Consider the following 23013-nt stretch of genomic DNA (forward strand, 5'->3'; position numbering starts at 1 on the left):
CAGGCCTGGGCTGCAGACCCTGCAGACAGCTTCCCTGACCTAAGCCCCTCTGGGGTCTAAAGACACCCACCCTAAAGGAGGCCGGCTGGCTCTGGCTGGGGGCTCAGAACTCCAAGACCACAGTGGGAAGGTGACCAAAGCCCACACTGACCTTCTCATTGCCCAGCTTGGCTTGACTAGGGAAAAATGACCATGTGTCTCCCTGGAGACATCTGGAAACACTGGCCAGTGTTGGGGAAGGGAGTCCAGCAGCCACACGCAGGAGAGCAGAGACCTCGATGCCCGGCCTGTGCCCAGGCCTGCACAGTGTCATTCTTGCCTTGCTTCTAAGTAAGCTCCTGGGTCTGGCAAGTTTGACAAGAAGTGGCCTCCTCTAAATTGAGCATGAAGCTGGTTGCTGTGTTTTAGGTGGGGGAGCATGAAAGGTCCGCCCGACAGGCAACGTTGGGCCCTTCCCAGGTGAGGAGAGGCCGAGGTGGCATTGGCTGGAGAGGACAGCCAGGGTCCCTGCAGCACCCCCACTTCCTGGCCTGCCCTTGCCACCCTCCTGGGCTCTAGCAAAAGCAAGTCTGGTGCCCACCCTGCCCAGCGTCCGCTCAGGCCCCATCGATTTTAAGAAGCCATGCGCGTTCTTCCTTCCTTGACATCACATAGTTATTGTTTTAATATAAAAATGGCATTTTGAGTTATCATCTGAAAAGCTGCCCTCTGGTTCTGGCCAGGACCCCCTGCATCCATAAGGTTTCCTGTCATAGGCCAGAGGCCACCATGTCAGAGGAGTGGGTCTGGGCCTTCCATGCTCTGCCTGGAGCATATCCTGGGCTGCCCTCAAGACAACTGAGGTGCCAAGGCCATGACCTGTCAGCTCAGGACATCCCCCAGGGCAAATGCAGAGCACACCATACAGCTGGGGCAGTGGTGGAGGATGGACAGAGGGATGGACAGATGGCTGGATAGGTGGGGGGGATGGTGGGGAAGGGACAGAGATTAATGGATAAATGGGGGATAGTGCGGGATACACAGACAGATGAATGGATACATTGGGGGGATGGTAGAAGATGAACACATAGATGAATGAATGGATGGGTGGGTGGGGGATGGTGGGAGATGGACATATAGATTAATGGATAGATGGGTGAGTGAAGGGATGGTGCAGGATAAACAGAGATGAATGGAGGGATGGGTGAGTGAAGGGATGATGGAGGATAAACATGTAAACAAATGGAGGGATGGGTGAGTGAAGGGAGAGTAGAGGATAAACATATAGATGAATGGAGGGATGGATGATTGAAGGGATGATGGAGGATAAACAGAGATGAATGGAGGGATGGGTGAGTGAAGGGAGAGTAGAGGATAAACATATAGATGAATGGAGGGATGGGTGAGTGAAGGGATGATGGAGGATAAACAGAGATGAATAGAGGGATGGGTGAGTGAAGGGATGATGGAGGATAAACATATAAACAAATGGAGGGATGGGTGAGTGAAGGGAGAGTAGAGGATAAACATATAGATGAATGGAGGGATGGGTGAGTGAAGGGATGATGGAGGATAAACATATAGATGAATGGAGGGATGGATGAGTGAAGGGAGAGTAGAGGATAAACATATAGATGAATGGAGGGATGGGTGATTGAAGGGATGATGGAGGATAAACATAGATGAATGGAGGGATGGGTGAGTGAAGGGATGATGGAGGATAAACATATAGATGAATGGAGGGATGGGTGAGTGAAGGGAGAGTAGAGGATAAACATATAGATGAATGGAGGGATGGGTGATTGAAGGGATGATGGAGGATAAACATAGATGAATGGAGGGATAGATGATTGAAGGGATGATGGAGGATAAACAGATGAATAGAGGGATGGGTGAGTGAAGGGATGATGGAGGATAAACAGATGAATGGAGGGATGGGTGAGTGAAGGGATGATGGAGGATAAACAGAGATGAATGGAGGGATGGGTGAGTGAAGGGATGATGGAGGATAAACAGAGATGAATGGAGGGATGGGTGAGTGAAAGGATGATGGAGGATAAACAGAGATGAATGGAGGGATGGGTGAGTGAAGGGATGATGGAGGATAAACAGAGATGAATGGAGGGATGGGTGAGTGAAGGGATGATGGAGGATAAACAGAGATGAATGGAGGGATGGGTGAGTGAAGGGATGATGGAGGATAAACAGAGATGAATGGAGGGATGGGTGAGTGAAGGGATGATGGAGGATAAACAGAGATGAATGGAGGGATGGGTGAGTGAAGGGATGATGGAGGATAAACATATAGATGAATGGAGGGATGGGTGAGTGAAGGGATGATGGAGGATAAACATATAGATGAATGGAGGGATGGGTAAGTGAAGGGATGATGGAGGATAAACATATAGATGAATGGAGGGATGGGTGAGTGAAGGGATGATGGAGGATAAACAGAGATGAATGGAGGGATGGGTGAGTGAAGGGATGATGGAGGATAAACATAGATGAATGGAGGGATGGGTGAGTGAAGGGATGATGGAGGATAAACATAGATGAATGGAGGGATGGATGAGTGAAGGGATGATGGAGGATAAACAGAGATGAATGGAGGGATGGATGAGTGAAGGGATGATGGAGGATAAACATATAGATGAATGGAGGGATGGGTGAGTGAAGGGAGAGTAGAGGATAAACATATAGATGAATGGAGAGATGGGTGAGTGAAGGGATGATGGAGGATAAACAGAGATGAATGGAGGGATGGATGAGTGAAGGGATGATGGAGGATAAACAGAGATGAATGGAGGGATGGGTGAGTGAAGGGATGATGGAGGATAAACATATAGATGAATGGAGGGATGGGTAAGTGAAGGGATGATGGAGGATAAACATAGATGAATGGAGGGATGGGTGAGTGAAGGGATGATGGAGGATAAACATAGATGAATGGAGGGATGGGTGAGTGAAGGGATGATGGAGGATAAACATATAGATGAATGGAGGGATGGGTGAGTGAAGGGATGATGGAGGATAAACATATAGATGAATGGAGGGATGGGTGAGTGAAGGGATGATGGAGGATAAACATAGATGAATGGAGGGATGGGTGAGTGAAGGGATGATGGAGGATAAACATATAGATGAATGGAGGGATGGGTGAGTGAAGGGATGATGGAGGATAAACATATAGATGAATGGAGGGATGGATGAGTGAAGGGATGATGGAGGATAAACATATAGATGAATGGAGGGATGGGTGAGTGAAGGGATGATGGAGGATAAACATATAGATGAATGGAGGGATGGATGAGTGAAGGGATGATGGAGGATAAACAGATGAATGGAGGGATGGATGAGTAAAGGGATGATGGAGGATAAACATATAGATGAATGGAGGGATGGGTGAGTGAAGGGATGATGGAGGATAAACATGGATGGATGGGTGAGTGAAGGGATGACAGAGGATAAACACAGATGAATGGAGGGATGGGTGGGGGGATGGGGGATGGTAGAAGATGAACCTATAGATGAATGGATGAACGAGTGGGTGGGGAATAGTGGAGGATGGACATATAGATCAATGGATGGATGATGGGTGGGTGGGGGGATGGGGGATGGTAGAAGATGGACATATAGATGAATGGATAGATGGGTGTGGGGGGATGGTGGAGGATGGATACATAGGTGAGTGGATGGAGGACTGGTTGGGGGATGGTAGAGAATAACATAGATGAATGGATGGATGGGTAAGTGGGTGGGGGGATGATGAGGGATGGACAGAGATGAACTGATAGATGGGGGATGGTGGGGGATGGACTGAGCAATGGATGGATGGGTGGGTGGGGAAATGGTGGAGGATGGACAGACAGATGGACAGATGGGGAAGGTGGGATATGGATAGACAAATGGGTGAATGGATGGGCAGGTGGGAATGGATGGGCAGGTGGGTGAAGTGATAGAAGGGTGGACAGTTAGATGGATGATTGGATGGGTTTATAGATGAATGAATGGATCGATGAATAGTAGATTCATGGGTGGGTAGCTGGAGGGATGGGAGGAGGCCAGGTAGAAGGGGGTGTAACTGAGTGAGTGAACGAGTGTGTAGACAGGATGTTGGTAGATGGTTATATAAGAAAATGAGGGGAAATGGGAGGACGGGTGAATGGTGGCTAATTGGATGGGAAGGTGGCATGTGGGTGGTGTTGGAGGAACAAAACGGTGGTGGAATAATGTGTAGGAGGGTGGGCAGATGGGATGCTGAAGGCTAGGTGGATGGAGGAGTGGATGAAGGAGAAAACAGAGTGGGATGCATGAATGGAAGGGTGGGTGGGCTGTGTGGGGGCCACTGGGCAGGAAGAAAGTGCTGGAACCCCATTAAGTGGAGAAAGCCCCAGCCCCCAAGCCCTCTGGGGCAAACCACGGTCAACATGCACTGTCAGGAACACAAAAGCATGGTGAGGAACCTGAGGGCAGAAGCTAAATCCTTTCCCTGAAACCAAAACTGACATTTGACGTCTTCTTGCCGACCCAGACATTCCTCCTCAGGAGTCAAGCCAGAGCCTTGCTCCGGAAAATGAAATTATGGGGCCTGAGTCCAACGTGGGTTGAGGAATTAGAGGAATTTCCGAAGGGTCAGGCCAGCGAAGGGTGGCAGGCAGGGCCTGGCTCCCATCCTGACCCCTTGCCAGCTGTCTACCAGAGCACACCCAGGGCTGTGCTGGCCCCCGTGAGGGGAGAGAGGGGACTGGTGACCACTGAGACTCCTCCCATAACCCCTCCCCCTTCCCCCCACCCCAACGAGGAGGAAATGATGCCAGAGTGGGCTGGCAGGAATTGGACCCAGGCCCAGCAACCGCCTTCTGCCTGGGAGGACATCCTGGGAGCTGCCAGTGTAAAGACTTGCTCCCCACCCCAGCTGGCCAGGCCTTGTGGGGGCCCCCTCTTTACCCTGTTGCCGCTACTGTGGTCAGATGGTGCCCAAAGCCTTGCGGGTAATTTCTGGCCAACCCCACTGCCCGGGCACTGTTCCCAGGCTGGGACAGGGCCAGAGCTTGGGGCCTGGGGTGTGGGGTTCACAGGGTGGAGTCCATGTCCATCTGTGCCAAGGTGAGGACCACAGTCCCTTGCAGTCTGTGTTGGGCCCAGGGTGCCTGGGCTGGGAACAATGGTTCTCAGCCTCTAAGCAGCAGAAGGAACCCTCACGGAAAGATGTACAAGCATTACTTTGTGAGAATGAAACTTTCCGTATATCCAAAAAAAAAAAAGGGTCACACAGTGTGGTCATGTTTTTTAAAGAACTGATACCATTTACAGCAACACATGTAGTGAGCGTTTTGATGAACTGACAGGTGCCAGTGTTACTCCTAGACCGTGACTCCAGCTCCGTGAGCCTGGCGTGGGGCGTGTGGGACCCATCACACTAGGTTCCACTTCTGTGCATTTGTAATTTTCCATAATAGAAGCAGCAGCCACAAAGAAAATCAAGACAGTCGACATGCTGGAATCAAGTATTTGTAACACCCAACAACAAAGTGACATCCTCAACCCATTAGGTGCTCTCACAGGCTGCTCCAGAGCCCCACAGTCCTGCCCGTGTGCCACTTCTCGAAGCACAGGCTGCTGGCATAATCAGAACCTCAGTAGAAAATGGACAAACCAAACACCCTCCCTACCAGCCAGGCAAATGAGAGCAGAGGTCAGGGACTAATCCCCCCAGGGACCAGGGCGGTGTCCATTGTCAGAGAGCCATAATCAGATTCAGTCTGGAAATTTGATTTCCTCAGCAGAAGCGGCAGGCCAGGCTGAATGAGACGCCATCAGAGGGATGGGTAGAGGGACAGAGATGGCTTCTCAGTGACCGCCTTCAGCTCCCCAGTTGTCCACACAGTCACTCAGCGGCACCCGCTGATCACGTGAGGGGACAACTCCCGTGTCCAGGGAGAATACTCAGAAAGGGCCTCTTCCCACTGGGCTCCTGCCCTGCACTAAAGCAGTGCCCAAGGCCAAGGGTGCCAGGACCAAAGCGGCGCTGGTCAGCCACAGGGGGCCTGCTGGATGGGAGGTCCAGGGGGGACCAGGGGCTGTCTGGGGCTAATACGGAAGCTGAGGGTCCAGTCAAGGCAGGGACACTGCTGGGGGCCAGAAAGCTGGGCAGCCTAAGGTTGGGCAAGGGCTGGTTCTAGGGACTGTCAGAGGCAGAATAAGCCCAGTGATTGCAGGCAGGACAGGACAGGTGACCAGGCAGGGCAGGTGAGTGTCCCAGCAACTGTCCCTTCTCTATAGGAGGCATGAACCACAGGGAGCCACTGCTGGATGAAAAGTCTGGGCTTAAGATTCCCATCCAGCAGGTCACAGACCCTGCTCCCTCTGCCATCAGCAGCATCCTGGCAGGTCACAGACCCTGCTCCCTCTGCCATCAGCAGCATCCTGGCAGGTCACAGACCCTGCTCCCTCTGCCATCAGCAGCATCCTGGCAGGTCACAGACCCTGCTCCCTCTGCCATCAGCAGCATCCTGGCAGGTCACAGACCCTGCTCCCTCTGCCATCAGCAGCATCCTGGCAGGTCACAGACCCTGCTCCCTGTGCCACCAGCAGCATCCTATAAATCTCCTTGGTCTCCTGAGAACTGCCTCTCCGTGAGGACACATGGGATGGGGTGGAAAGGAGTCCTTCAGGTCCCAATTCGGAGCAGCCCCCAATACCCTTCCTGTGACTGACCCAGGCTCCAGCTACAGCTGCAGCAGGGGGTGGCAGCTGTCCCCTACAGTGGCAGACTCCAAGCCAGGGAGTACTGGCAGTGAGGGGCCACCTTCTCTGGGCTCCCTGCTGCAGACCGCCCAGGGCACCACCAAGGGCTCAAAGGCTGGGGAGCTCCAGGGAGAGAGCTGCAGGGGCTGCCAGCACAGCGTCCTTTCCCCTCTCCCCTTGGCCCACTCAATCCACCCCCAATGATGAACATGAAGTAGGGGTGTGGAGGGGTGTGGTGCCCCACTGAGTGGGCCAGGCACCTGTGGCTATAGCTGGCCCATTGCCTCCACGGCCTCCCAGAGTGGGCACTCCGCAAGATCCCATGTGGCTCAGACCCCTGCATCAGAGAGCACAGGTGTTACAGGCCCCAGACATAGAGGTGGGGGGTGTTACAGGCCCCAGACATAGAGCTGAGCCCGGTCCTCTGTGCTCTGGGGTGGGCATAAGGACCAAAGCATCCCTGAGGAGGGAACTGACAGGGCTCACAGCTAGGCTGGAATCAGAGGCAGACAGGCAGTGCCTGGGAGCTCTGCCCTACCACACCCTACGGCCCCTCTGAGGCACTGTAGGGCACAGCTGTCCAGCAGGCAAGGGGCCTCAGAGGGCAGGTGCAGCAGTTGCTACTCTGGCCACCGGCCTGAGGGCACAGGGCCCTCTGCCTGCAACGCCTGTCCCTCCCTGCCCCAAGACAGTGGGTAGACCCCTTCTTCCCAGCCCCTCTATCGCCATGGCAACGCCCAGGCTTCTCCCGAGGGACAGAGCCTCTTTGTGGCAACACAAAGCCCCTTTGAGGGGAGGTGGGGGTGCAGCCCCTGGGAGCCTATGGCCAAAGGGCCCCTGGGGGGTAAAGCAGGGCCCCCCAGCCCAGCCCTCATCTCAGGTTGTGGAGCCAAGGAAGCTGAGATAGGAGAGCCTTGTGGTTAGGGACTGGGACCTGGTGCTGCCCGCCCCAGCTGCCCACCAAGAATGGTCTCTGGGTGGATGAGCTGGACAGCCCGGGAGGTCAGGCTGGGCAGAGACAGCACTGGGGAGCCTCTCCGCAGGGGCTTGGGGGGTTCCCACTTCCTCACCCGTTGTTTTGACCAAGAACACAGTCTGCTTAGATAAATGGAAAATGGCACCGGCTGGGGAGCTCCCACCAGTCAGGAAACACCCAGGCCGGCTGCAGAAACAGTGCCTGGTGGGAGACGGGGGCAGGAAGTCCTCTGTGGGAGGGCAGGCAGGGGCCATGAGATGGCAGGTGAGACAGTGGGAGGTCTGGCACCAGGTGTGCTGAGAGGCCGGGCCCAGGATCTGGGCCCCACTCAGTTTACTGTCCTCTTACTTCTCTGGCCTCAGCCTCCGTCTTCACGTGTCCGTCCAGGGGAATATGTCACTGACCTTGCTGCAGCCACAACTCTGGGACAGGCCAGTTGGATAACAAGTAACCTCATCATGGCTTGCCTTGTTCCGGGGCTGGGGAAACTGAACCCTGAGGATGATGTAGGTCCTTGACACAGTGACAGCATGGCTGTCCTAGCCATGCTCCAGCCCCACAGCCAGGAAGGCAGAGGAGGCCAGGCCACATTTTCCCAGACTCCCACCCCAGAGCCCCTCCTGTCCTGGCCTGAGGTTCCCTGCCCACCCAGCCGACTGCTGCTGACCAGGCACCTGGCAGCTCCCTGCATTCGGGCACCCTGCCCAGAGGCCCTCCCCAGGTGACCTCAGTCTGACCCGCAGCAGCTTTGCTAACTAAGCCCCTGGGGTGGGGGGGTCATCGGCCCCCTGTGGCAGCATGAGGCGGTGCTAGCCCCAGGAGAGATCCATCCTTTTGTAGGCAAATCTATCCGAGTACCAGGGAGTGGGGCCAAGGGGCTACCCCCACACAGCAGTGCCTGGGTCAGCAAGCACTCCATGCACCACCCACGGAGACTCCCACCACACCACTACCACCCTGCCTTCCCCATTAGTATCCGGCTCTCTGCTGACACCTGCGGGCACAAAGGTAGGGGCTGGGACTCCCCAGCTGCTGTGGCAGGGAGCGGCCAAAGGGTGGTTGCTGTGGTGGATGGAGGCCATGTGGTTCAGAATGGATCACAGGAAGGTGTGGGTGTGAGAATAAGTCTGGGCTGACCATAAGGGCAGGCCTGGGCAGCTGGAGGGAAGGGCTGGGACCATGAGTGGGAGAGTGCAATGGGGGTCTGTGAGACTGAAGAGGCTGAGGGACCACTAGATGAATGAGGTTCTGGGAGAGAGGGATTCAGGCTGGAGACAGAACCACTGACAGCTTCAGCCTATGAAGCCCAGAGACAAGACAGGTGCAAACCGCAGCGCCTCCTCCAAAGGATCCCCCCATCCTTCTAGAATAAGGGGATAAAGTCACTTTCCCAGCCATCATCTTCCCTGCACTGGAAGGGGCAGAACCAGGACCCAGCTCTGAAAGGTGAGCCTCAGGAAGGAGGCAACACTACCATCCCTTGGGGACAACAGCCTGTCCCCTGAAAGTCCCAAGACTCTTGGGAAAGGTGCTCCTCACTGTGCCCTTTTCCCACCAGCACATCAGAGGGGTCAGTGGTGCGAGATCTTGATCCAGCATGAAGTAGAGGCCACTCCATCATATGCAGGGAGGTCCCACATCCCCTTTGGTCTGCCCTTGCCCCAGGGTCCTGTGTGGCCTCTAGCCAGTGCCGGCTGCTCCCAGGGCACCTGAAGCACAGCCCATCCCTCCCAGAGCCTGAGCTGGACACTGGCCTTGCCGCTCCCACCCCCCTCCCCTGCTGGGAGCCAGCTCCACCCTGGAGTGCCCATGGCAACAGGCCTAGGCACCAACCACCAGCAAGTGCGCAAAGTCCCGCCTTTCATATGCAAGCAACGCAGAGGGCTGGGCAGGGGGCTGCACCACCCCATCCAGGACAGATTCCAGGCCCTGCAGCCTCCCATCTGGCTCCCACCCCACATACCAGGAAAGCCTCAGGACTGCACTGTGCATGCAGTCCCCGACACAAAGAGGTGGGAACCCTGCAGAGGGAAGCGCTGACAGTTTGGGGCCCTCCTCAAAGCCACCCACACTTCTACGGTGTGAATACTGGTACCGCCCAAATTCACCTTAAAACCTAATCTCCAATCTGACATTATTAAGAGATAGGGCCTTTAGGAGGTGATAAGTGCCCTTATGTGACCTTATAAAAGTGGCCCTTGGGGGCCATGTGAGGACACACTGAAGGGGCCAGCTATGAATAACCCTCACCAGACATGGAATCTGGTGGTGCCTTGATCTTGGACTTCTCAGCCTCCAGCACCATGAGCAGTGAGTTTCTATTATTATTATTATTATTTTGAGACAGAGTTTCACTCTTGTTGCCCAGGCTAGAGTGCAATGGCATGATCTTGGCTCACTGCAACCTCCGCCTCCCAGGTTCAAGAGATTCTCCTGCCTCAGCCTCCTGAGTAGCTGGGATTACAGGCATGCACCACCACACTCGGCTAATTTGTTGTATTTTTAGTAGAGACAGGGTTTCTCCATGTTGGTCAGGCTGGTCTTGAACTTGTGACCTGATCCACCCACCTCAGCCTCCCAAAATGGAATTACAGGCATGAGTCACTGCACCCGGCAGTTTTTATTGTTTATAAAGGACTCCGTCTAAGGTATTTGGTGACAGATTGTGAATAAACTGTCTGTGAATAAGACACACACACGCACACATACAAGCACACCACACACGGAGACCCAGAGATGCCCCATGGGCACACACACCAGCAGGCACACTTGTCCACACCCACGTGGCTGCTGCTTATCCCCTCTAGAAGTCCTGACAGGCCCTTTTTGCGGGGTGGGAGACATCTTGGCTCCTGGTGAGGGTCAGCATGCTTGGTAGACCCCACTCCTGTCTTGGACACCAGGCAAGGCAGACCCCTCTGAAACCCGCAGGCTAAGTCAAGCCTGTCCCTAACACCACAGTCTGCAGGACCCCCTGCCTCTAATCCCATGAGGTTCCTCTGGGACAGGTGGGAGTGGCTGGGCCTGTGGACCCTAAGCTTGCACAGACCCACCTGCAGGGATAAGCACAACTTACAGCACCCTAGTGCCCAGGGAAGATGCTTCCACCGTAGGAGGACTCGGGGAGCCGCCTCCCACTCAGTCACATTTAGTGCATTTCTTAGGAAACAGCTGGTATGTGCCCTAGAAGGTTCAACTGAGCTGGGAGCAAACAAACCATAATGAAAAGGAGCTGCCATAAATAATGAGGATCCCATGGAGATCTTAAAGAAAAACAGGGCAGAGGCAGTAAACAGCAGACAGAACACTGCAGAAAACACGCAGTGTGAGGCTGGAGAGAGCACACTAACACAGTCCCCCCAACAGCAAACGGGAGAGATGACAAGAGGATGGTGGGAGCCACAGAAGACAGAGCCCAGGGCCAAACTTCCACATGACAGGAGTTCCCAGAGGGGAAACCGACAGACACTGCTCTTCCAACCACAGAAACCACCTCAACAGGAGCGCGCCCAGTGGGGCTGTCAGCATCGGGGCTGGAATGTGAGTTAGGGGGTGAGCTTTCTGTCCAGAAAAGAAGCCCAGGAAATCAAAGCTGTGCCTATCTCTGGATTTTACAATTGAGTCTCATTTCCTCTGGCTCCTAAATGCGCTGTGTCCACTTCGAGGTATAGAGAGGAGGCCTGCCCAGCCCTGACCTGCAGGCTACACTGAAGGCTGGGCCATTCTGTTCCAGGCCGTCCGCAGGCCTTCAGGGGCCGAGTGTGGTCCCTCTGTAAATGTCAGCCTCAACGCGCTGCCGCTTGCTGCCTGGCTCCCATCTCTCACAGCTCAGACACTGTTTTACGATAAGGAAGAGCTGGCAGCTTTGTTAAAACAAACAAACGCCTCTCCTCTTTATTTGAGATCTTTTAAAAAGTTAACCTCGCTCTGAAATCCCATAAGGAAAAATTATGGTGAGGTTTTTGGGTTTTCAGAGGCAGCAAATTTATCTCACCTAGAGCTCTGGACTACCCAAAGAAGCACTTTTAAGAACCAAAAGAGGCTGGGCGCGGTGCCTCACCCCTGTAATCCCAGCACTTTGGGAGGCCAAGGCAGGCGAATTGCCTGAGCTCAGGAGTTCAAGACCAGCCTCTGAAACATAATGAAATCCCATCTCTACTAAAATACAAAAAATTAGCCCAACATAGCAGCATAGGGGAGTTGCTTAAACCTGGGAGGCCAAGATTGCAGTGAGCTGAGATTGTGCCACTGCAGTCCAGCCTGGGCAATGGAGTGAGACTCTGTCTCGGAAAAAAAAAAAAAAAAAAGAAGAGAACAACTCAGGAGTCCATGAGGCCTTGATAACCCGAGGGATCCTGTACTTGCACTGCTGGGATTCAAATTTGGGCGCTGCCACCACCATGAGGTTGTGAGAAGCCCTCAGCGTGCGCACAAAGATTCCCTGAAGGGAATAGCAGCTGCTGATGTGTGGAATTGATTTTTTCAGCAAGGGCCTGCGATTCTGAATGCATTAAAGGCAGCTCCAGTTGTCTGTAGCAGTCCTCTGTCAGCTGCCCGTCAGGAGCATTTTTACTGGCTCAGGAAATTCACGGATCTCTGGACTGATGACTCCAACAGATTAGGTATGAATCCAAGAACCACAAAACAAAATCTAAGCAAGCTAAACAACCACCAAACACCAAAGCAAAACGAAAAACTCCATGTGGTCTAGTATTCCTTTCCCTTGTATAATATATAAAACCCTAAATACTCCACGTGCATTTTTTAAAAACTCTATTCGATATAAAATATGAAATAAGCAAAAGTGCAGGATAGAAAATGAATATACAGAAATCAGTTGCATTTCTATATATGAACAGTGAACAATACAAAAGGGAAATTTAAAAAACTACTCCATTTACAATAGCATTAAAAAGAATAGAATACATAGCACTAAACTTAAGAAACTGAAGATCTGTACACTGAAAACTATGAAATATTACAAATAAAAATTAAAGAAGACCTAAATCAGTGGAAAGATATCCAATGTTCATGGTTGGGAAGATCTACTACTGTTCCAGTGATGATACTACTGAAACGGATCAACAGATTCACTGCAATGCCTACTAAAATGCCAATGACAGGCCGGGCGGTGGCTCACGCCTGTAATCCCAGCACTGTGGGAGGCCGAGGCGGGTGGATCACGAGGTCAAGAGATCGAGACCATCCTGATCAACATGGTGAAATCCCATCACTACTAAAAATACAAAAAATTATCTGGGCATGGTGGCGCATGCCTGTAATCCCAGCTTCTCGGGAGGCTGAGGTAGGAGAATTGCCTGAACCCAGGAGGCGGAGGTTGCGGTGAGCCGAGATCGCGCCATTGCACTCCAGCCTGGGTAACAAGAGCGAAACTCCGTCTAAAAATAATAAATAAATAAAATAAAATAAAATAAAATGCCAATGACAGCCAGGCATAGCAGTGAGTACCTGCAGTCCTAGCTACCCAGAGGCTGAGGCTAAATACCTGCTTAAACCCAGGGGTTTAAGGCCACAGTAAGCTAGGGTCACACCACTGCATTCCAGTCAAGATGACAGAACAAGATCTGTCAAAACACAAATAATCTGGACATTGTTTGCAGAAAGAGAGAAATCTATCATAAGATTTATATTGATCTTTAAGAAGCCCAAAGAGCCAGCTGGGCACAGTGGCTCATGTCTGTAATCCCAGCACTTTGCGAGGCTGAGGCAGGTGGATCACAAGGTCAAGAGATCAAGACCATCTTGGCCAACATGGTGAAACCCCGTCTCCTTAAATAAATAAATATGAAGCCCAAAGAGCCAAAACAATCTGGAAAAAGAACAAAGTTTAAGGACTCACACTTCCTGATTTCAAAACTTACTACAAAACTATAGTAATTAAAACAGTGTGATATTAACATAAAGACAGACACATAGACCAATGGAATAGAATACAGAGCTCAGAAACAATCTCTCAAGAATATGGTCAAATGACCCTCAACAAAGGTGCCAAGACCATTCACTGGGGAAATGATGGTCTTTTCACCAAATGATGGAACTGGATACACACATGTAAATGAATGAACGCAGTCCCTTCCCTTATTTTATATATAAAAATTAACTTGAAATAGATGAAAGATCTAAACATAAGCCTCAAACTATAAAACTCTTAGAAGAAAATACAGGGCAAAGTCTTCATGACATTGGATTTGGCAATATCTTGGATAAGACACCAAAAACAGAGGCAACAGAAGTAAAAATAAATTAGACTACATCCAAATTTGAAATGCCTGTTCAACAAAGGACACGATCAATACAGTGAAAAAACAACCCCACAGTGGGAGAACAGATTTGTAAATCATATATCTGATAAGGAATTCATACCCAGAATATGTAAAGAACTCCCAAAACTTAACAACAGCAAAAAAACAAATAATTCAATTTAAAAATGGGTAGAGTTGAACTGACATTTCTCCAAAGAAGATATAAAAATGGCCAAGAAGTATGTTAAAAATTTGCTCAACATTTCTAATCGTTAGAGAAGTGCACAACAAAACTTCAATGAAATATCACCTTACACCCTTTAGGATGGCTATTCCAAAAAAAAAAGGAAAAGAGCGTTGGCCAGGAAATGGACTAATTAAGACCCTCATGCACTGCTGCTGGGAATGTAAGATCAGTATGGCACTTCCTCAAAAAGTTAAAAATAGAATTACCACATGGTCCAGCAATCAGAAAATTATGTTATGTATCTAAAGGAATTGAAAGCAAGGTCTCAAAGAGATATGTGCACAACCATGTTCACAGCAGCCAAAAAGGGGAAGCAACCCAAATGTGCACCAGTGGATGAACGGATAAACGAAATGTGATACAGACACACAATGGAATATCCTGCAGCCTAAAAGAATAAGAAAATCCGGCCGGACGCGGTGGCTCACGCCTGTAATCCCAGCACTTTGGGAGGCCGAGGCGGGTGGATCACGAGGTCAAGAGATCGAGACCATCCTGGTCGACATGGTGAAACCCCGTCTCTACTAAAAACACAAAAAATTAGCTGGGCGTGGTGGCGCGTGCCTGTAGTCCCAGCTACTCGGGAGGCTGAGGCAGGAGAATTGCCTGAACCCAGGAGGCGGAGGTTGCGGTGAGCCGAGATCGCGCCATTGCACTCCAGCCTGGGTCACAAGAGTAAAACGCCATCTCAAAAAAAAAAAAGAATAAGAAAATTCTTACATGCTATTCTCATTATGCTAAGTGAAATGGGCCAGTCACAAAAAGGCAGATACTGTGAGATTCTATTCATATAAGGCATCTAAAGCAGTCAAATAATAGGAAAAGTAGAAGCAGCTCAAGAAAAGGGCAAATGGGAGTTTTCTAAAGGGTACAGAGTTTCTGTGTTTTCTAAGAATAAAAATAAGTTCTGAAAATAGTTGTACAGCAATGTAAACCAACAACGCTACTGAATTGTACACTTGAAATGGCTAACATAGTAGATTTTATGTTATGTGTATTCCACCATAATTAAAATTAAAAAAGAGGTCCCGTCACATAATAAGAAATTGCATAATACCCTTTTATTTTTATTATTTATTTATTTATTTATTTGGAGACGGAGTTTCACTCTTGTTACCCAGGCTGGAGTGCAATGGCGCGATCTCGGCTCACTGCAACCTCCGCCTCCTGAGTAGCTGGGATTACAGGCACGCGCCACTCTGCCCAGCTAATTTTTTGTATTTTTAGTAGAGACTAAACATGGTTTCACCATGTTGACCAGGATGGTCTCGATCTCGTGACCTAGTGATCCACCCGCCTCGGCCTCCCAAAGTGCTGGGATTACAGGCGTGAGCCACAGCGCCCGGCCTTATTATTTTTTTTTTTTAAAGTCGGGGTTTCACCATGTTGGTCAGGCTGGTCTTGAACTCCCGACCTCAGGTGATCCGCCCGCCTTGGCCTCCAAGGTGCTTGGATTACAGGTGTGAGCCACCACACCCAGCGCATAATACCCTTTTAAATAAATAGTATATCAAAGGTAAAAATTTAAGACTAGGCATGGTGGCTTATACCTGTAATCTCAGCACTTTGAAAGGCCAAGGCAGGTGGATTGCTGGGGCCCAGAAGTTCGAGACCAACCTGGGCAACATGGCACAACCATGTCTGTACAAAAAAAACAAAATTCAGCCAAGCATGGTGGTACACACCTGTAGTTCTAGCTAGTTGGGAAGCTGAGGTAGGAGGATTACTGGGGCCTGGGAGGTCAAGGATGCAGTCAGCTGTAATCATGCTACTGAACTCCAGCTTGGGTGACAGAGTGAGACCCTGTCTGAAAAAAATTTAAAAATAAAAATAAAAATTTAAGAATATAGAATTGGCTGTTTTGAAACAGTGAAAAAATACACTCCCTCATCACACCTTAAAATATATGGGTTATAGCCAGAATTGTACTCAGAGGTAAATTCATAGCCTTAAATCGTTTAATTATCAAACAATAAAGAATGAATATGAGTAAACTACGCTCCAAACAAAAATTCCCATTGAAATGACTAAGAAAACATAAGGGAATAAAAATTGTACCTATCACTGACTACCTTTCACAAGCCAGAAATGGAGGAATTTTCAACAGACATTGTTCAGAGAGGACAGGACTAGAAGAAGATACAGAAAATTAACCTGTGAGCCCAGGATCACACTGTCAAGTTCCCTGCTGTGCTCTCAGGCCTCCGCCTGAGTGAAGATCTACAAAAATCCAAACCTTCCCCTCCCTCTACATCTGGAACTGAAAGTCATAGAAGGGAGACAGAGACCACCTGGGCTTCTGCTGGGTGACAGGCCAGGGCAGGGCAGCAGCCAGCACAGCACCTGACATATGGCAGGTACTTGAGTTGTTTCTGCTGCACAAAGAAAGGAAGGATGAGCAGCCGGAGAACAGTGCACTGGCCAACCAAGCACTGCAGCTTCCCTGCGCGGGCCAGCCTGAAGAATCAGAGCTGGGCCCTACACTGAAGGCAGTTTGTCCAGGAAATTGAAGAAGCCTCAGGAGAAGGAATGCCCTGGGGCTCCAGAGGCTCAGAGGCGCTGCCTTGGTGAGGCCACCTCTGCATCTAGAATGACCAGGGAGTGGGCCACCCAAGTAATCTGTAGAGTCCAAGGTGGAGATGGGCAAGGAGCAAGGATGGTGGTGTCCCAGGTACTAATGATGGCTTTTATCCTGAAGGGGATGGGAAGACTCATGGGAGGAAGTCATAAACATTTGCTGAAGGGTGGGCAAGAAAACCAGGCTCAGTGCAGGAGCTTCCAAGGCTCTGGCAGAAGGAGCCCCTACCAGCTGCAGGAGAATCGACACGGGACACTGCTCGAATCCCACCCAGTCCCCTCCTCACTGTCCAAGCTTGCTGTCCTCAGATGTGGGGGACGCTCCTGTCCTACCAAGGTCGTCACTATTGGTGGGTGATATAGTTTGGATAGTTGTCCCTGCCCAAATTTCATGTTGAAATGTAATCCCCAATTCTGGAGGAGGGGGCTGGTGGGAGATGATTGGATTGTGGGGGCAGAGTTCTCATGAATGGTTTCACACCAACCCCTTAGTGCTGTCCTTGCGACAGTGAGTGAATTCTCATGAGATCTGGCTGTGTAAAAGTGTGTGGCACCTCCCCTCCTCTCTCTCTCCTCCTCCTGCGTTCACCATGTGAAGTGTCTGCTCTGGATTCCCCTTCCATCAGGACTGGAAGCTCCCTGAGGCTCCCCCGAAGCTGATGCTGGAGCTCTGCTCCCTGTACAGCCTGCAGAACCACGAGCCAATTAAACATTTTTTTTTTTTTTTTTGAGACGGAGTTTGGCTCTTGTTACCCGGGCTAGAGTGCAATGGCGCGATTTTGGCTCACCGCAACCTCCGCCTCCTGGGTTCAGGCAGTTCTCCTGCCTCAGCCTCCTGAGTAGCTGGGATTACAGGCACGCGCCACCATGCCCAGCTAATTTTTTGTATTTTTAGTAGAGATGGGGTTTCACCATGTCGACCAGGATGGTCTCGATCTCTTGACCTAGTGATCCACCTGCCTCGGCCTCCCAAAGTGCTGGGATTACAGGCGTGAGCCACAGCGCCCGGCTAAACTTTTCTTTATAAATTACCCAGTCTCGGCTGGGGGTGGTAGCTCACGCCTGTAATCCAGTCACTTTGGAGGCCAAGATGGGCAGATCACCTGAGGTTGGGAGTTCAAGACCAGCCTGACTAACATGGTGAAACCCCGTCTTAAAAAAAATAAAAATAAAATAAATAAATTACCCAGTCTCGGGTATTTATTTCACATAAGAACAGCCTAATACAGTGGGGTAGAGAGGCTCTAAGTAAGCAGAGCAGGACAGGTGGGCTTAGGGTTGTGGGGGAGCACCAGCCTACAAACTGGACCTCAAGACCCAGGGTTCCCCAGGGCACACGGCTGTGAGCCTGGATCACTGGGGCACAGGCAGCCTCCTCCCTTGCACCACACTGTGGGGCCTGCCTGCACCCACCCCCAGCAACACTGAACCTCTGGAAGACCCTGGCTTCCAGACACCATCCCCTTAAATCGTTTAATTATCAAACAATAAAGAATGAATATGAGTAAACTACGCTCCAAACAAAAATTCCCATTGAAATGACCAAGAAAAGACAAAAGTCTGTGAACATGAAGCTTTAATTTAAAATTAACCAATGCCTCTGTTTCATCGGTTTGGTAAATAAACGTCTGGAATTCTTTCTTCAAATACAAATAATAGCTGAATTAGTCTGGTCACAAACAATAGTTCCCTGCAGATGGGCAAATACCATGGAAATGTCAGCAAAAAGGCTGCAAAAGGAAGGTACGCTTGCCTGGGGATGGGCTGGCTTGCTGAGCCTCGGTTTCCCCAGTGTAAGACACTCCCCTCCCACATATTCTGAGGCCCGGGAGGAAGATGGGTCTCACCCAAGTCCCTGGCCCCAGTCGAGTCTGGACTGCAGCAGGTAGAATGGGGCTGAGGGACTCCAGCTGAGAGAAGGTGGAACCAGGTAGGGTCCTAACCACGCCCTGTCCTCACCAGGGCACTGGACAGGTTGCCAGCCCTCCTGAGAGGCAATAAGACCCCATCCTCCCCAGGCAGGGGGACACAGGGGAGTCTTAGAGTCTCTGCTCACTGACTGGGGGATCTGGGGCCATGGCCTCACTGCCCCAGTGTGTGCAGAAGGACCCTCCCCAGCAACTTAAGTTGCCAGAAGGTGCCAGGTGCAGCCCGGGTGCTTAGAACATAGGCTGGGCACAGTGGGTCACACCTTTAATCTCAGTACTTTGGGAGGCCAAGGCCAGCGGATCACCTGAGGTCAGGAATTCAAGACCAGCCTGGCCAACATGGTGAAACCCCGTCTCTACTAAAAATACCAAAAATTAACCGGCTGTGATGGCATGTGCCTGGAGTCTCAGCTACTTGCAGGGAGGGGCTGAGACAGAAGAATAGCTTGAACCTGGGAGGTGGAGGCTGCAGTGAGCCGATATGACACCACTGCACTCCAACCTGGGTGACAAAGTGAGACTTTGTCTCAAAGAAAAAAAAAAAAAACATGAGGGGTGGCATTTTCCTTCTCCCCATCCCTGGGCCCTGGCTCCAGGACCCCAACCAGCTCCTGCTGACCTCCCTTCCCCTGCCCTTCTACCTCCCTCCTCCTGCATCCCAATTCCTTCTCTACCTGACCCTGAATCCCATCCCAAGTCTCCCTGTCCACTACCTCCTCCTGAATCCCTCCTCTCCCTCCTCCTCCTCCCTTCCAGGCTGTCATAGGCCTTTTCAGCCGGGTCCCTAGAGCCCCACCCTTCTCTGTGCTGGGAGACCAGGTGGTCCAGGGCATGTTGCAAGGAGCACAGCCAATCCCCTCCACAGAGCCCTGGCACCCGCACCTGCACATGGACCCATAACCTCAGATGGGGGGAAGCTGAGGTGCACCAGCTGTGTGCACAGGAGGCTCAGCCCTGTGTGCCATCTTCATGCCAGGATCCAGCAGTGCCCTGGCTGCAGGTCCCAGAGCCCTGCCTGGGAGATGATCATCTGCGGGAGTGCTGGCTTCAGTAGGTACCAAACCCTACAGGGACCAGGCTGGGGTGAGAAAGGGCACAGGATTAGGGGGCAAAGGCTGAGCGAGAAGCTCCCGTACCCAGTGTGCAAGGTACCCGAGGCAGGCTTGGTGGGGACCAGCTTTGGGCCCAGGATGGCCTGGATCCTGTAGCACACCAGGAATTGTGTCACCTCACACACCCTCACTGGGGGATCTGGGCTCCTGATTCACAAATAAGGAGCCACGCACAGGGTAGGGGCACCTCATGGAAGGGGCGTGGATCCCTGCCCTGTCTGTCTTCCCAGTGCGGGGCTGTCCTCAGTGCAGAGCCCTGGGTGGGCACTGTCTGCAGAAGGTGGGCATGGCTCTCTCTGAAGAGGGGCTGCTGTGGCACCTTCCTTCAGCTGCTCCTTGAGGCCTTGGTGTCCCTGGTGTCAATCATCCCACCAACCCTCTGCCGGCAGCTCACACACATCTTCTCTTACCGGGACCTCAAGGTCAAGCCCAAGCTGTTCAAATACAGAAAAGTCACTCTGGGCATGCAATGTGTGTTGCCACAGCCCTGATGGTGGAAACGAGCTGGTAAACAGCCTAAACACCCAGGATGGGAGGCGTCTCCTGAACATGCCTAGGGAAGGAGCCAAGGGCGCCAGAGGAGAGGCAGGCCCAGTGCAGTGGGGCACCATGGGTATGAAAACAGCGGACACTGACGGGCAGTGCCGGGGCCCGGGACCATGGCACACATCACACTTGGAAAGTACACACTACACTTAGAGAGCACACGTCAGGAGGGGTGGGGATGCCACGTGTGCCGGGCTGTGGGCCTGTGACAGGCATGACTTTCTGTTCCTCCTTTTCTGTGTTTTCTACATTGTCTATAAACAAGCACATATTTCTTTATTATTTGAAGGGCTGGGTGTGGTGGCTCACACCTGTAATCCCAGCACTTTGGGAGGCCGAGGCGGGCAGGTCATTTGGGGCCAGAGGTTTGAGACCAGCCTGGCCAACATGGCAAACCCCCATCTCTACTAAAAATAAAAAAATTGAGCGCATGCCTGTAATCCCAGTTACTCAGGTGGCTAAGGCAAGAAAATCACTTGAACTCGCGAGGCAGAGGTTTCAGAGAGCCAAGACTGTACCACTGTACTCCAGCCTGGGTGACGGAGTGAGACTCAGTCTCAAAAAAAAAAAAAAAAAAAAGAAAAAAAAAAGCAAGGGTCCTGGCACCATAGTCACCTGGCCTCTGTTGCTCGGTGTCTTGGCCTCTCCCTGGCTCTTAGCCTCTCAGGAACACCCAGGGGAGCCTGGCCCAGCAGACGCAGGAAACATGTCTTTGGCACTGCAAGGACCTCAACTCCAGGCCTGGGGTGGGTGGTAGAGCCTCTGAGGGGGAAGTGTTGCCTGAAGGGTGGGCCTTGCCCCGGGTGAGACCTCTCCACCGACACCGCCCCTGACTGCTCAATGGCCTGGCCCAACTTTTTCCACTGGCCCTCCAGGCACTATGGACCTCCTAGATGGGCCCTGGGGACACCCAGCACCTTCCTCCAGGGCACACAGCAAAGGCCCTGGGGAGGACTGGGAGGAATGGGTTGGTAGCCATCTCTGCAGCCTCATTATCTTGCAAAATGCAGAGAGCAGCAAGTAAATTCAGATGAGTAAATGGCCTAATTAGAATTTCAGGAAGAGTAAAAATATTTTAAAAGGAAAAAGTTTATCGAAGGATCCAAGATGGCCAATTGCTAACATCTCGGGATGGCAGCTCTCAGTGAAAGCACAGAGAACTAGAGGACGCCACACTTTCAGACAAATTCTGGTCGCTCACGGAGCAGAAGATCCCCAGTGGAGGAGCCACACGGGTCACCAGCGCGACTCTTGTGGCTGGCGTAGTGGTTGCGCCGGCACCTTGGCGTGGCAGCTCTCGGAGCAGAGTAAACCGGGCTGCTCCCCTTCTGACCGAGGTTTGGAGGACCCACACGGGTCGCCAGCACGACTCCAGAGGCCAGCGCAGCGGTTGTGACGGCACCTCGGTGTGGCAGCTCTCGGTGCAGAGTAAATGAGACCGGTTCCCCTTCTGACCGAGGTTTGGAGCCCTGGGGAAGGCAGAGTCGCCTATTACAGACACAAGAAGGAAGCCAGACAGGAGAATCCTGGGCAGAAAAGCACCATCAGTCTTAACGCCGCCGTTCTGGCCCTGGGAACTAACAACTTGGACGTCCACTCAAGAGACCTAATCTGAAAGTTGGTAATTTTCAAAGACGACAAGAGGATAAATTTACAATGATGGGAAGAAACCAGCGCAAAAAGGCTGAGAATACTCAAAATCAGAACGCCTCTCCCTCTAAAGATGATCACAGTTCCACATCAACAATGGAACAAGGCTTGATGGAGAACGAGCGCATCCCAATGACAGAATCACTCTTCAAGGAATGGATAATAAGAAACTTCTGTGAGTTAAAAGAACATGTTGTAGCCCAACGTAAAGAAACTAGGAACTTTGAAAAAAGGTTTGACGAATTCCTATTGAGAATAGACAACTTAGAGAGGAATATAAGTGAATTAATGGAACTGAAGAATACAATACAGGAACTCCGAGAAGTATGCCCAGGTTTAAACACTCGAATTGTTCAAGCAGAAGAAAGGATATCAGAGGTCAAAGTCCAACTTAATGAAAGAAAACAAGAAGACAAGATTAGAGATAAAAAGATAAAAAGGAATGAGCAAAGTCTCCAAGAAATGTGGGACTATGTGAAAAGACCAAATTTACGTTTGATAGGTGTACCTGAATGCGACGGAGAGAATGAATCCAAGTTGGAAAATACCCTTCAGGATATTATTCAGGAAAATTTTCCTAAACTAGCAAAGCAGGTCAATATTCAACCCCAGGTAATACAGAGAACACCACAAAGATATTCCTCAAGAAGAGCAACCCCAAGGAACATAATCGTTAGATTCACCAGGGTTGAAACGAAGGAGAAAATACTAAGGGCAGCCAGAGAGAAAGGTCAGGTTACCCACAAAGGCAAGCCTATCAGACTTACAGCAGATCTCTCGGCAGAAACTCTACAAGCCAGAAGAGAGTGGGGGCCAATATTCAACATCCTCAAAGAACAGAACCTTCAGCCCAGAATTTCATATCCAGCCAAACTAAGCTTCACAACTGAAGGAAAAATAAAATCTTTTATGAACAAGCAAGTACTCAGAGAATTTATTACCACCAGGCCTGCTTTACAAGAGCTTCTGAAAGAAACATTACACACAG

At 51.2% G+C, this 23013-nt stretch overlaps 1 protein-coding gene and 1 long non-coding RNA gene across 14 annotated transcripts in view; one reads left to right on the forward strand and one right to left on the reverse strand.

Annotated features, from left to right (window-relative positions):
* ARVCF (ARVCF delta catenin family member) overlaps positions 1 to 23013 on the reverse strand; it is a 58704-nt gene that overhangs the window by 22641 nt on the left and 13050 nt on the right. The window lies entirely within an intron of this gene.
* LOC128929137 (uncharacterized) lies at positions 7549 to 15281 on the forward strand. Of its 3 annotated transcripts, none has more exons than XR_008475125.2 (3): positions 7549 to 8710; positions 9070 to 9148; positions 10071 to 15281. It is a non-coding gene; the product is annotated as an uncharacterized LOC128929137 (long non-coding RNA). The 3 variants fall into 3 exon arrangements; XR_008475127.2 differs by having other exon boundaries at positions 7549 to 8208; positions 8543 to 9148; XR_008475124.2 differs by having other exon boundaries at positions 7549 to 7966; positions 8065 to 9148.

Source organism: Callithrix jacchus, chromosome 1 (genome assembly GCF_049354715.1).
Source record: "Callithrix jacchus isolate 240 chromosome 1, calJac240_pri, whole genome shotgun sequence".
Classification (NCBI taxonomy): Eukaryota; Metazoa; Chordata; class Mammalia; order Primates; family Cebidae; genus Callithrix; species Callithrix jacchus.